Source organism: Anomaloglossus baeobatrachus, chromosome 4 (genome assembly GCF_048569485.1).
Source record: "Anomaloglossus baeobatrachus isolate aAnoBae1 chromosome 4, aAnoBae1.hap1, whole genome shotgun sequence".
In the NCBI taxonomy this organism is placed as follows: Eukaryota; Metazoa; Chordata; class Amphibia; order Anura; family Aromobatidae; genus Anomaloglossus; species Anomaloglossus baeobatrachus.
Window position 1 is genome coordinate 561880100 of NC_134356.1, and position 15056 is coordinate 561895155.

The window sequence follows — 15056 nt, forward strand, 5'->3', positions numbered from 1 at the left end:
CTACCCAGGGACAACGTGGAGCCTCCCAATTTTTGGCTGCCCTGCCTAAGGGCTATACTATAATACACCCACTTCCTGACAATGGACACTTAATGTTTTGAGGCCCTCATGCACGTCTCTACCCAGGGACAACGTGGAGCCTCCCAATTTTTGGCTGCCCTGCCTAAGGGCTATACTATAATACACCCACTTCCTGACAATGGACACTTAATGTTTTGAGGCCCTCATGCACGTCTCTATCCAGGGACAACGTGGAGCCTCCCAATTTTTGGCTGCCCTGGCAAAGGGCTATACTAAAATAGACCCACTTCCTTACAATGGGCACTTCAGGTTTACAGGCCATCATGCACGTCTCTATCCAGGGACAATGTGGAGCCTCACAATTTTTGGCTGCCCTGCCTAAGGGCTTTACTACAATAGACCCACTTCCTTACAATGGACACTTCAGGTTTACAGGCCATCATGCACGTCTCTATCCAGGGACAATGTGGAGCCTCACAATTTTTGGCTGCCCTGCCTAAGGGCTTTACTACAATAGACCCACTTCCTTACAATGGACACTTCAGGTTTACAGGCCCTCATGCACGTCTCTATCCAGGGACAATGTGGAGCCTCCCAATTTTGTTCTGCAGCACGCACCTCTCCATGCAGATGTATTGGTCCATGCGATACATCTGCATGGAGAGGTGCGTGCTGCAGAACAAGTAGCCCCCTGAAAACTCTCTGGCGATTGGGCCCCTTATTAAATATCGTCTCCTGATGAACCCCAGTGGATGTAATGGGGAGAAACGCGTCGAGACTTTGTGATTTTATAGTATTGGGTTGAGGACCATGAAAGCCGAGACACCTTCACCTCAAGGGAGAAACAAACGCTAACCAATTTTTGACCTGAATTATCTCAGATAAGTGTATACTATTTTCTATATTCCCTCACTATTTGATGGTATAACCCCTTAGACTACCCGATAAGAAGGGAGCATAGGGATATCATAGGAGGGAAAGCCGCCGAGGAATGGGGGCACCTTTTTACCGTTAGGGTGCGTGTAACCTTGGTTATATCTCCATTGGCAGGTAGAGGAAAGAGAGAAGGAGGGTCATTTAGAGATTTTTCCAACTGTTGAATCCCATAAGAGTGATATAAAATTGGAACAACCGCTGTGTTCCGTAGGTGAATACTATTGAGGCTGTATCATGGTCCTGGGATGTTTTGTGTGTGTCACACTTCACAGGTGGAATTCTAAATTGTTTTAATCTATTTCATTAAAAATTGTTTTTAGACATACTAATTGAGGTAGGCTTGGGTGTAACTATTTGATATACTACCTTTAAACTGTTTTCTAAGTGTAAAATTCTCTTTAACCTTCCATGTTGGTTTGGTCAACCGCTTAGATCTTTCACTGTAATTTGAGTGTGAGACCATGTCTTCCTCTTGTTGCTTTAAAGCAGGTAGTGAGAGGGTTCTCTTTGACTCCATCAGGAATGGTGAATGCTGCTCTGCACTGGTTGTCATGGAGATCAATACAATGTTGCAATCTCTGCAGCCAGCAGTCTGTGTTTGCAGGATGTATTTGCAGAGTCTCTGGCTGCAATTTACAATTAGCTTATGGGGGATTCTTGGTTTATAGCTGCACACAGTTCTGATAACAGGTAAATACTTTACAGGGCACTTTGTAAGAAGCTGCTATAAAGTTTTATGCTGTGGCTTGTTATCAGCCCCTTGGAGTAATCCTTTCTCTGGATTGTATGCAGTATAGCACTCCTGGAAACAGGTTCTTTACTGATATATGTATACTAATCCCGGTCACAGCTAATCCTTTTCACTATTCTGTATCTTCCTCATAGCAATGAATCCAACCGCTCTAATTATCAGTCCCTTAGATAACTGTATGGTTTTACTCACTCTACGGCTTCCACAGATAGCTCAACTCAGCACAACGATGACTTGTAGGAAGACAAGGAGAAACGCTGTAGTTTTCTTCTAGAATCTTGTATTAAGTACAAAGTAAATGCAGGTGAAAAGGAATAATCTGTACAGGGTTGCAGACATGTCTCTTCAGCAATGGTTTCTCTAGACTAAACTGAAGGAGAAGGGAGGAGCATTCTATACAGAAGCCAACTAAGGGAGGTACATAGGGACAAACTTCATACAGTCTAATCTACCTAGTAACAATAAAGGAATTTCCTGATAGGAGGAAAAATATGCAATGCAGAATTACATACAACAGGTTGTTCCCATTCATGGGACACAACATGTAGTGTGAAGCCGCCGGACCGGCGTCTGACAGCAGCTCCTCCTCCCGTGATCCCAGTAGCAGTGATTCACCAGCCCCTTGCATGCACATCAAATGGATCGCAGGATCCTGATCTGGCTGCAGCAGCCCCGTGAGCTCCCAGAGGGAGATAATTTGGTGGAGAGCAAAAAAAAAAGGGGAAAATACCACGGTATCGGCTGCGCTGCTCAGAAGAAGGTAGTGATAAGATTATTATTGAAGATTTATTAAGGATTAATATGCCACTACGCGTTACGGGGGTGCATCCTCCCCCTTCCTCAGGTCAACCTGTGAAAAGCTGCAAAACACTTGGGATTGGGGTTTAAGTTCACCATCCTGCAGGACAACGTCCCTAAACATACTGTCAGAGCTACAATGGATGGTTAAGATCAATGCATATCCATGTGTGTGAATGGCCTAAAGTCCAGACCTAAATCCCATTGAGAATCTATGGTAAGACATGAAAATTGCTGTTCACAGACGCCTCCATCCAATCTCACTGAGCTAGAACTATTTTGCAAAGAAGAATGGGTAAATATTTCAACCCTCTAGAAATACAAAGCTGGTAGAGACATTCTCCAAAGACTTGCTGCGATAACTGGAGCGAAAGGTGGTCCTACAAAGTATTGACTCAGGGGGCTGAATGCAAATATACGTCACGATTTTCAGATTTATATTTTTTAAGTATTTGAAAACCATGTATCATTTCCTTTACACTTCACAAATACTACGTAGTGTTGGTATATCATATAAAATCCCAATAAAACACACTTAAGTTTGTGAGTGTAATGTGAAAAAATGTGGAAAAGTTCACTAGGGATGAATACTTGTTCAAGGCAGTCTATGCCATACACATGGTGGGGCTTCAGTAGAATTAAGTTCTTTTGGGAAGAGGGTTTTTTTCTCCATATCACCTACCGTATTTTTCGGACTATAAGACGCACTTTTCCCCCCCAAATGTAGGGGGAAAGTGGGGGGTGTGTCTTATAGTCTAAATGTGGCTGCGGGGAATGAGGGTGCTGCGGTGGAGCGGGTCATCGGGGGCATGAGCAGGCTGTATCAGCGCCTGCCGTGACTACGTGGGCCCACTCATTACATATGCACGCCTGTCCTCCCGCCCATCATCCCTCAGCGCTGAAGCCGGCGCTGACAGGTGGGCGGAGGGTGTGCGCATAATTAACAGCCGGCCCGCATGATCACCCCTGGCAACTACAGCCTGTAGTTATCATGTGCGGCTGTATTCACTGCCCCCCGCGCATCATCATTAGCGCGGGGTGCAGTGAATATTACGATATACTCACCGGTCACTTCCCTGCAGCATCGCGATCTCCTCCTGTCTGTGCCGGCCAGCTGATCTATGTAGAGAGCGGTAAGCACAGCGATGACGCCATCATTGTGTGCGCCGCAAGTCTCCACACAGGTCAGCTGACAGGCAGACATGACGAGATAGTGATGCTGCAGACAAAGGTGACGGCTCCACACAGATCAGCAGCGCTGCTGCCGCCACAGATAGGGGGAGGAGCAATGCTGCATGGAGCAAGGAAAGGTGAGTGTAAATGTTTTTTTTGTGTGACACAGGATACATGCCATATAGCAGGATGGGGGTATATAGCAGGATGGGGGTATATAGCAGGATGGAAGGGGTATATAGCAGGATGAGGGCATCTTCAAGGATGGCAGTATATAGCAGGATGGGGGGTATATAGCAGGATGGGGGTATATAGCAGGATGCCAGTATATAGCAGGATAAGGGCATATACCAGGATGCGGTACATATATACAAGGATGGGGATCATATACAAGGCAGGAGGATCATTACCAGGATGGGGTACCTTAGTAGAGAATTTGAGGACATTACTCCCATAACAGTGTCAGCAGCAGATCCTCGCCCCATAACAGTGTGTCATGACCACATTTTTTGCTTAAAATTTTATTTTCCTATTTTCCTCCTCTAAAACCAGGGTGTGTCTTATGGTCCGGTGCGTCTTATAGTCCGAAAAATACGGTAATCATTGGTAATAAGGGCATCATTAACCAACCACAAATTGCACTGCTGCCTATTTTACTGGACTTCCACAAAAAGGATTGCTACAGTTTTGCTTGACACATGTTCACTCAGTTATTCCCCGTATTGACACCCAGCCTTTATATATCCGAATGGCCGCAGGAGATATCATATATAATTTATATGGAGGAGCTGTTGGTGGAGAGATGCAGTAACAATGAAAAAAGTTAGCCGTGGTTTCACTTTACAGCTTTGCAGGATTTTCAGACTCTGTATACTTCATAGAATTTAGTTACTAGGATCCTTACTAACGCCCTATACGTCAATTGTCTTTGGACACACACCTAAGATGTGGGTAATTACCTTAATTTTCGTGTGGTTAGATCGAATTAAAGAATTCCTTTCCGGGTTTCCTTTCTTTTTTCCCACCTTCTTCCTATTTTTCTTTATATTTTCCTCTTCTGCCTGACCTCCCTCATTATACTTTACTGTAAGCCGGAGATACACATGGCGAGTAAAGTTCCGTGTACTAGTTTCAGAGTTTAGACTTTTCTATGGATGATATTTTTTTTAATTGCCTTATGCTTTGCATTAATTGTGATAGAAATGGGAATAAATGTAATCAGTCTCAGACTGTAATATAAGATGTCGGTGTCATCCTGTTGCTTTATTTAAAGTACCACTCTAGGATTTGTTATTTTTCAGTGCTGGAGTGGTGGTTTTAATCTAAGTTCACTGTCCCTACTCCTATATTCAATTTTCAGTGTTTTCACCTTTTATTGCTGTCGCTCTGGTCCCGCAACTCCATCTGGTGACCGCACCTTCTGACTAGCCAGAAGTCAGAAGTTACATCACAAGCTCTCAATGGAAGTCTATGAGAGCCGGATCAAGGCTTTCATAGACTTGTATTGAAGTGTGACGTCCGGCTCACTCTATGACTCATTGGAGCTGCTTGTATGTCACAAACTTCAGAAGACCTATGGGAGTGGTGGCGATAGAAGATGAAGACCTCGGAAGGTGAGTTTAAGAGTAGGGGCAAGGGACTCTTGCACCGCTGGAGTGGTGCTGTAAGGTACATAATTGTCTTTGTACCTTTTTCATGCAATCAGCCTTGCAAGGCTGGCTTTTCTGTTTTTTCATAAAATGTCATATTTAATTATATACTTCAATAAATAACGATTAAACATAAATTTCTTCCTTACTATAAAGATCACTACACAGATCACTGCTTATTAGGGATGATCGGATATCCCAAATACTCGGCACAATTCGGCTTTGCGAATATTCGACGAATAGGTTGCCGCAATGCGAATATTCGATGCTCAATTTAAGTCTATGGGAAGCTGAATAGTTGCTATTCGGCAACTATTCGGGTTTGCCATAGACTAACATTGCACATCGAATATTCGCAAATAGTCAAATAGCGGCGACCTATTCTTCGAATATGGGCGTAGCCGAATATTTTAGGTATTCGATCATCCCATCTGCTTATACATATTATTCATCACAAACTGCTTTGAATGGACTAATAAATGCCATAACAATCCATACTATATAGCGGGAGGATAGCCCTATACTGTACACGTATAATAAATATAACACATTTATGGCTGTTGTTTATTAAAAATGCTTTTTTCCAGTTTTTCTTCTATCGTATAAATCAATGAAAACAAAATAATGAATTTATGTATCTAAATTGTTGCCTAAAAGCTATACGTTTTCAGGAAAGGAGATATAAAATTCCTTTAGTTATTTGGCTAAAATTGGCTGTTCTTAAGGGGTTAAATGTTGTAAGATCCATTGTAAGGAGTGAACATAGAGACCCAAGCACTAATGTTCTCAGCAGATATTCTTCTACCGTAGACGACTAGAAATAGTTGACATACAGAGGATTTGACACATTACTAGACTGGTTCCAGGTGGCAGACGGGTTAACAATCCGCATTACTTTTTTAGTTTCACAGCAATGAGTATTTTAGTCAGATTACTCACGTCTGTTATAAGAGGACTGACTGTATACATACACAGCAACACAACCAGCTGGGAACAACCCATTCAAGCAGCACGGCTTCAGTATCCTCCCAGGACAGTGAAAAGGTCCTTTGTTCTGGACCCAAACACCTGGGTGAGCCCTGGCTGCGGCTGTTTTTTCGGAGGGTATAGCAGCTGCTACACGCATGGGAGAACATGGCTGAACCACAGCCAAAATCAGGGCTCCCACTATTCCTTTCCATTGCACGTCCCAGGAGATCTGGTGCAAAATCCATGGTCGTAATGTGGTCTCACAGTTGGACACTAGGACTCCACAGTGACCACAGAGGATATCATTCATTCCTAAAACTTCTCCATAGTTTCCAGTCTTCATATTTACACTCATAGCATAGAAATGATTTATAGAGTAATATTAGCTGAGCTTGTATAATACTGGTAAATAGAAGAAATGGGATTCTCTGGTATATTTGCCTACTAATCTAGCAATCAGATACATGTCTCATATATACAGTATATAGGTAGAAGACTATGTTGGCAGTGTGGCGCCCTGGACAAGCCAGGTAGCCACATGAATAACATTCGCACCCCCCCCCCCCTGGACAGAAACACACGTCAAACACAAAACCCTTGTTGCCTCCCTCCAGAGGCTGATGTCCACACCAGGTGGGGTGGAGCCAGGTGGTTGGTCCCACCCACCGAGGAGTTCACAGTCCTGGAGGCGGGAAAACAGTGCAGATGAGTTTGGAGCAAGACTGGTGTCTGGGTCGGTGCCCGGACACGTACAGCAAGGTTGGCAGACGGTGGTGGCCATCAGCAGGAGTTAGTGGATCTCCGCAGATCCAAACGGACCGGGGTCGGGCGTCGGCCCGCCGGTACCGGAACAGGGAACGGAGTGAAAGTAAGCACACACAGGCAGGGCCATCGGACCCCGACCAGGCTTGGAGCCGCCATTAATTGTCAAATCCGACTGTGACGGGAACCCCAGGGGTTTCCCAACTACCAAGTCCCGTTTAAAGGCAACCGTCCGCACCGTGCGGGTATACAGCCCCCGCCAAAGGCTAGAAACCCAAGGGTCAGTGCCTGCGGGCAAACCGGGCTCCTACGGCACCTATACGCCGGGGAGCGGACCACCGTTGGGAAGCCATCGGAGTCAAAAGCAAACTACTAAGGTGCAGGGAAAGACAGCCACCATCACCTGTCCGGGGAGTGAGACACTGTGGCCGGCCGCGGGAACCGTTCATCCAGCCGTTTGGTTTACCGTAGACTCTTGTGACTTTCTATTGCTGAGTGAGTACACCAGTGCCGTCCGGTGCCGCGCTGTCCCAGCGACCATGCACCTCGCCAGGCCTGCCTCCCCGTCACCTCACCGGGCCCCGGGATCACCAGCCCCTACCCACGGAGGGGGAAAACAACATCCCAGCTGCTCCCTAACAACGCTCCCGGGATCCCCATCACCAGCAGCGGTGGTGCCCACCTTCACCACAAACCGTGGGTGGCGTCACGGACTCAATTCCCAAACAATCCTCCCCTTTTTCACTCACGGGCGAGGAGCGCTGCTTGAGTCCCCGGATCCGGCCCACTGCTCGAGCCACCGAGCAGCAGCAGCAGCCGGACCCGAGCGTCAGCGTTAAGTCGAGCAGCGCCCCGCCGCCCGCGACAGCAGCGTAAAAAAAAAATCACTGAAATGGCATAGGGGAGGGAAAAGCTCAAAAATTAATTCTGTAGGCCCCACTGGTGCATGGACGTGGCTGGCTACCACGTGTACCCAGAAAAAGGATGAAGTCCAGCACCAGATTCTTTCTTGTAAAATGGTTCTTGTTCTTATTCCAAAATCATATGTGCAGAATAAAACTTGACCAATGAAGTAAACCTCATAAGGCTCCCGGACTATTTGTCCTAAATATTTTATTGGCCCCTCCACAATTAAAGAACCAAATATCTAAGCCATACAAATTCTTCTTTAAAAGGGAACCCATAAAAAGAAAGTAAATAATGATGTCTGACATTATTGCAGACTCTCTAATTCTTTGAACTACACAAGTCCCATGTATGATCTGGCAAATAAGTGGTAGATTTCTATCAGCCAATGTCACTGGGAATACTACAAATTATTGCCGAAATTCTATCAATTATGTGCCTATTCCTGGTGGAGGAGCTGTGGAATTAATGGCGCTATATAAACAAGTACAATAAATATTTCTGTGTAAATTTGGGCAAATTATTAGTGCATCTATAGTCTTCTTCAGATTTTCTCAAAAAGCTGAGGTTTGGGTTTATGCCTAGTAAGCTGGGAATATGGAGGCACCTATTGGTGACTGTGACATTACTCACAGAATAAAGTCAGAAGCTAGTGACTATGTGTGTAATAGTAACTAGATGGTGCTGTGAGCACCAGCGTGGTGTGAGGGCAGCGGGGGAGTCGAAAATGCCGAGGTCAGAGCCAAGAGGACGCAACTTAACACATGGAGAAGACAAAAGCAAGGTCAACAGTCAGGCCAAGGTCCGGTAACCAGGAGAGAATGTAATGGACAAAAGGGACAGACAAAGATGTAGTCAGGAGGAGATCAGAGGTCAGGAACCAGATGGCATCACAGAGTCAGAGGATGAGGCAGAGCAGAGTCAGAAAGCAGTCCAGGATCAAAAACCAAGATCAATAAACTAAACAGGCACTTACTGAAACTAACCAGGTGATATCACTGGTGTCCTTCCCTAATGATGCACCACAATCACCTGGAATGAAAAGCAGGAGAGCAAGCCCCTCCCACAAACCATAGAGCGACCCATTAGGAAAACAGGCTGTCCCAGAGTCAAGGAAAAGGTACCTCATACGCTAGCAAGAGGTTCCATGTGGTGCACAAGCCTACACCGGGTTCACAGGAGGTCGGAACAGAAACTGCAATGAGGAAACCGTACCGCAAGTCAGGACTGTGACAGTGACACTTTGGATATTTTTTCCTGTTGTATAAAAATATGAGATATCTTCATCTGTACGGCAATGTGACACGTCACATATTCAATAATCTTGTCCAGTTTACCATTTTTCTAAAAGCTTTATCCTGACAGGAGTAATGTACACTACTTCTACATTCCTGATGCTGAAATGAACTTACTGCATTATTTTGCATATGGGCAAAAAAATAATACAATATGTTAAAGGGAACCAACCATCAGGATTTTCGTGTCTAAAGCACATCCAGTGCTATACTGGTGCTAGGATGCTGAATCTCTTCAGTAGAGATGAGCGATGTTCTAGGTTTGAGGTTCGCCAATTTCATGTTCGAGTGATTTTGGGGGGGGGGGTTGGGTTCGAGTCGTTCGACGAACTCGAACGATTTGCTAAAAGTTCGGCAGTTCGAGTTACGTTCGAGAACAGTTAGATCACCAAAAGCGTGGCTTTTTACAGTTACGTGTGCAGGGAGCCATCGCTGGCAGCCTGCGGTAAGCTGGTAACCAGCGTAAATATCGGGTATCTAAGCAAAGCGCTTTGCTTAGTAACCCGATGTTTACCCTGGCTACGTGTGCAAAAATCCCCGAAAGCCACACAGAAGCAGTTCCGTGCGACTTCCGTCGGATGCCGCTGCAGTCTGTGTCCCGCTCCAGCCCCAGCCTCGCGGCTGCCCGCTCAGCAGTGTCTGCGGCTGCCCGCACGGTACGGTGTCCGCAGCTGCCCACACTGCAGTGACAGCAGCCGCGGGGATGACAAGCGCTGCCGTCAGGAGGTTAGTGAAGTTCCCTACCTGCGGTGATGAAGTCCTGCCCTCCCGACGTCAGCGCTGTCACTGTCCTCCATGGGCGCCGCTTGTCACATCTCCTCTCGCTGCCGACCTGAGACTGTTACTAGCGGTGACTTCACAGGCACCCGCGATACTTGGTTGTGAAGGCAGTGACAGCTCTGCTATCAGGAGTGCAGCGATCACTGCAGATAATGTACCTTGCTATCCTCCTGACAGCAGCACTTGTCATGCCCTGCAGTGACATCTCTGCTATCAGGAGTGCAGCGATCACCGCAGGTAATGTACCTCGCTATCCTCCTGACAGCAGCACTTGTCATGCCCTGCAGTGACCTGGGCTGACCTATTGATGTTAGCTCAGATCACTGCATTGCTCTCCCAGCCAATATGGAACATGTTGGTGTGGATCGTCATGGGAACCCCTTGGATTACACCAGACCTGGATTTGTTTTTCTTTCTAATAAATTGGTGAAAGAGGGAATGTTTTGGGGAGTGTTTTTTCAAATAAAAATGTGTTTGTAGTCTATTTTTTTTATTACTGACTGGGTTGGTGATGTCGGGTATCTGATAGACGCCTGACATCATGAACCCCAGGGCTTGATGCCAGGTGACATTACACATCTGGTATTAATCCCATATATTACCCTGTTTGCCACCGCACCAGGGCAACGGGATGAGATGGAGCGAAGCACCAGGATTGGAGCATCTAATGGATGCTCCACTTCTGGGGTGGCTGCGGCCTGCTATTTTTAGGCTGGGGAGAGTCCAATAACCATGGACCTCCCTAGTCTGAGAATATCAGACCCCAGCTGTCCGCTTTACCTTGGCTGGTGATCCAATTTTGGGGGGACACCCACGTGTTTTCTTAAATTATTTATTTAAAATAACAGCGTGGGGTGCCCTCAGTTTTGGATTACCAGCCAAGGTGAATCTTCCAGCTGTGGTCTGCAGGCTGCAGCCGTCTGCTTTACCCTAGCTGGTTATCAAAAATAGGGGGAACCCCACGTCATTTTTTTTTAAATTTATTTATTTTTTTGGGCTAAATACAAGGCTAAGCACCCCTTAGTGCCACATGAAAGGCACCAAAGGGTGGAAAATTACAAAATGCAGGAGAGTGGGACATTATGTGTCTTTCTGCCATTATAATGACAGAAAAGACTGATATGAAGTGTACAGGCACAAGAAAATCACCAGAGCGCTCTACGCTGTGAAAAGCAGTAGAAAATGGCCCTGGAGTGAACATGTGACCGCCTCATGTAGGTTGAAGCTATGGATCCTGGGTAAATTTATGTATTTTCCCTCCTTCAGTTTTTTTGCAGTACGCAAAAAAATGGAAGGCACACGGATGACATACGGATGACATACGGACAGTATACGGAACGGAAACAGATGCCATATGGATGCATCCGTGAAAAAAATGGACCGCAAAAACGGATCGATCGTGTGAATGTAGCCTTATTCTGATCTGCCGTTTATAAACAGCAGGCAGAAATAAGTGAATAGCGCCAGCCCAGCGTCAGAAAATCTCTGGGATTTCAGGAGGTAGCTGAGACCCTGGAGATCATGATTCAGGCTGGTTTTTACGGTCCCCGCTCACGTGATCACCGGTATACACCGTATACCGATGATCACGTTACAGTAAATGACAGCGCCTGTAAAAAATTATTTATCTCCCATCTGGCATGAACAAACATGTCAGATGGGAGATAAATCTCCTCCCCGGTCCCCCGGTGTCGCCAAAGTGCTCCCCCGACCCCCTCCCGGAAATCCAAGATGGCCGCGTGCACAGCAGCGCGCCGGCCGCATTCACCCTACTCCTCTGATTTCCGTCGCATGTGCCATGACACATGCGACAGAAGACTCCTCCCCAGGCCCTGCCAGGTCACCCCCTATAATCCCACCGGTGTTCCCCGGTGTCCCACGGTACCTGTGCAGCGTTGATCACCTGCGGCCCCCTCCTTCACAATAGACGCTGCCACATGCACAGAGCGGCTGTTAGCTCAGCTTCCTGTGTTCAGACACAGTGAGTGGTGGTAACCATGCATCTAAAAGCTACTGCAATGTCCTACTCATGAGGTAAGGAACATAGTTGATCAGGAGAGCTATACTACATTTCCAAATGGAGGTATTTGATTTTATAGTTGCCCTGCTGAACGACTACCAAACATGAGAGTCCATTATACGCCACAAGAAAACATATCTAAATAGCGAGCTCTGTTGTTTAGTATTCATTCAGCTGGATAACTGGACTTAAAGGGGTATTCCATCTCCAAGATCCTATCCCCAATATATAGTAGGTGGAATAGCAATAATATCAGCAAATACCAATATTTGGAAATGTAGACTAGTTCTCCTGATTAGGCATGCCCTTACCTCATGAGCAGGGCATTGCAGCTTTGGTAGCAACAGTTACGACATGGACTCTGCTGCTGTGGACCTGGGGAGAGTGGGTGCAGATTCATTGCACCCACACTCCTCACATGGAGGGTCTGCACTCCTAGAAAATGTGGGATACGTTCCCTGAGCGTGTCCCCCCATATTCTAGACAGTCCAGAGTAGTCATAGGACCCTCTTATTTTTTTTTTTCATGCAATAAATTGTTGAAAGAGGGAATGTTTGGGGAGTGTTTTTTCAATATATTTTTTTTGTCTATTTATTTTGTTAGTACTGACAGTTTGTGATGTCGGGTATCTGATAGACGCCATGACATCACAAACTGCTGAGCTTGATGTCAGGTGACCTTACAGCTAGTATAAACCACATTTGTTACCCCATTTGCCACTGCACCAGGGCACGGGATGAGCTGGGGTAAAGCGCCAGGATTGTCGCATCTGACTCGCCCACCCCAGGGCTCTGGGACACCCGGTGTCGGGCTGGACTAGTCCGGTGGTAGTCAGTGGTGGCAGGGCCCGACTCCATGACCCTGGCGGGGTCAACTAATATGACGGCTGTGGGGGTGATGATCAATAATAAAGTTTGTGGAAATATATATTCGTGACGCCACCTGTGGATTGTGGCTATGGAGCCGCCGCTGCTGGATAGGGCCTCCGGGGTTGATGTAATGTCAGCTGGGATGGTTCTGCTCCCCACAGGTGGAACGGTACCCCGGGGCAACCGTTGGTGCTTATGAAAGTCTATGATGTTTTAGGAATGATGCGGTGCAGTGCGGAATAAAGGAAGCGACACCAGGGGGTGCAGTTTCAAGGTCTTTTACTCACTGTTTCTGAGTCCAGGTGTCGACAAACCAGTTGCCCAATGGTATGCTGGGATCCACTGTCAGGGACCTCCGCCGATCCCGGGTAATTCTTACGGTTAATGCCGGTGCACCACTTTTGTGTCTCTTTCCTCGACTGACTTCACAGCCTTGACTTTTATAGATGAACTTGTCTTGGCCTCTACCATAGAATCTGGTCAAGGGGGCTTGCCTGACTGGAATCTTGCCCTCTTCCCAGGGGATCTACGGCAGCTTGTGGCCCTGGGCGCTTGCAGCCACCCTGGGCCTCGATGTCACTTTATGAGGAAATGTCTTTCTTCCCTCTGTCTGGGGACCGTCCCCGATTGCAGCCAGATCCCTCCACCCAATCTTCTTAGTGGAACAGGCCACGAGCTAATAAGCCCTTCCGTGGCCCTGGAATCCTTTCTTCTCTGTCTGTGGTATCACCTGGGCCTAGCTAGGCCCCAGGATCTCCACCAGCAAACTTCTCTTTCAGTCACTTTCGCTCCACTCTGCTGAGGTAACTACCTCCTTCTCCCTCTCCCTCTCTCAACAACTCTCCACAACTGACCTTGAACTTCCTGTCCCTAATCTCACCTTCAGTTGGCTCCTCCCACTTTCCCTGTTGCTAGGCCCCACCCTATGGGAGAAGAGATGGGTCTTACGGCCCCCCAGCCTACAGCATGTGGGTAGCTGCCACTCCGGTCCCTAAATATGCCTGACAATAGGTGTAGTGAATTTGCCTGTGAACCGGCATGTAGCCTTGTCCTTACCCCGGATGGGACATCACACCTCTGGCTGAGGTGCAATGTCTCTGTAGCGACGGAAGCCTCAGGGGCGCCACACTCCCCCACAGCAAATCCCAGCACGTCCGCGGGCTGAAACAAGAAAATACAGTGGAAAGAAACTGCAAACTTTAATATGCCTAAAACAGTAAAACTTTAAAACATTTCATCCCTTTATGGGAGGCACATCTTCTTGAACGTTGCAAACATGTAAGAATCAAACTTTAAAGTCTTTGGTGCACTTTTACTGTCCAGTGCACAAGTGCTACAGATATTCCCACCAGAATTCTGGTAGGGGGCAGAACTGGTGCAACTATATACAATGGGATTGCTGACCACTCCTAGTCCTGTGGCCCAAACGTCTTTTCAACTTTTTAACTTGTACATAAGGGGGAAGAACCAGCCACTAAGTCCAGTGGCCTGGTTAAACATTGCACATATAAATACACATTTAACTGAAGACCACTTTCAAGTCCAGTGGCCCGGTAACACATAGACAGTGGGGGGGGTGACATCTTCAAAAAGAACAATGGGGTGGTACAAAAGGGACATCTTCACAAAGGATGAGGGACAAACAGGAGCTATTTACAGTTCTGTGACTTCTTCTTTACTCAGTCACGAAGGCAAATGCGAGGATCCCACTCTGGCATGGCTCCAGGTAGCAGGTAAGCCGAGGAGATCATGGTCTGGGTCTCCTGTGTGCTGGTGGCAGGTCTGCTGCGGGGTGCTGCGGCCTGGGGTCGGGTTGGAGTGCGACCGCTGACCGGAGTGGGACTGCTGACTGGAGTGGGACTTCTGACTGGAGTGGGACGGCGCCACGCTGGCTCCTCCAGGGCTGCTTCTTCCCGTAGTACATGAACATTCAGGGCATACCACACCCGGTTTCCCATCAGCCGAGTATACTCCACCAGGTCGCCAGGCTGTACATCGTGCCCTGGGTGGCCCCTCTGCAGGTGCTCCTCTATATCTCGGCGGGAGACGAACACGTCCTTCCCCAGGCCGGGCTCCCGAATAAAGCCCCAGCCCTCCTCCTGTCGAAAGTCCAGAACTTGGCCCCTT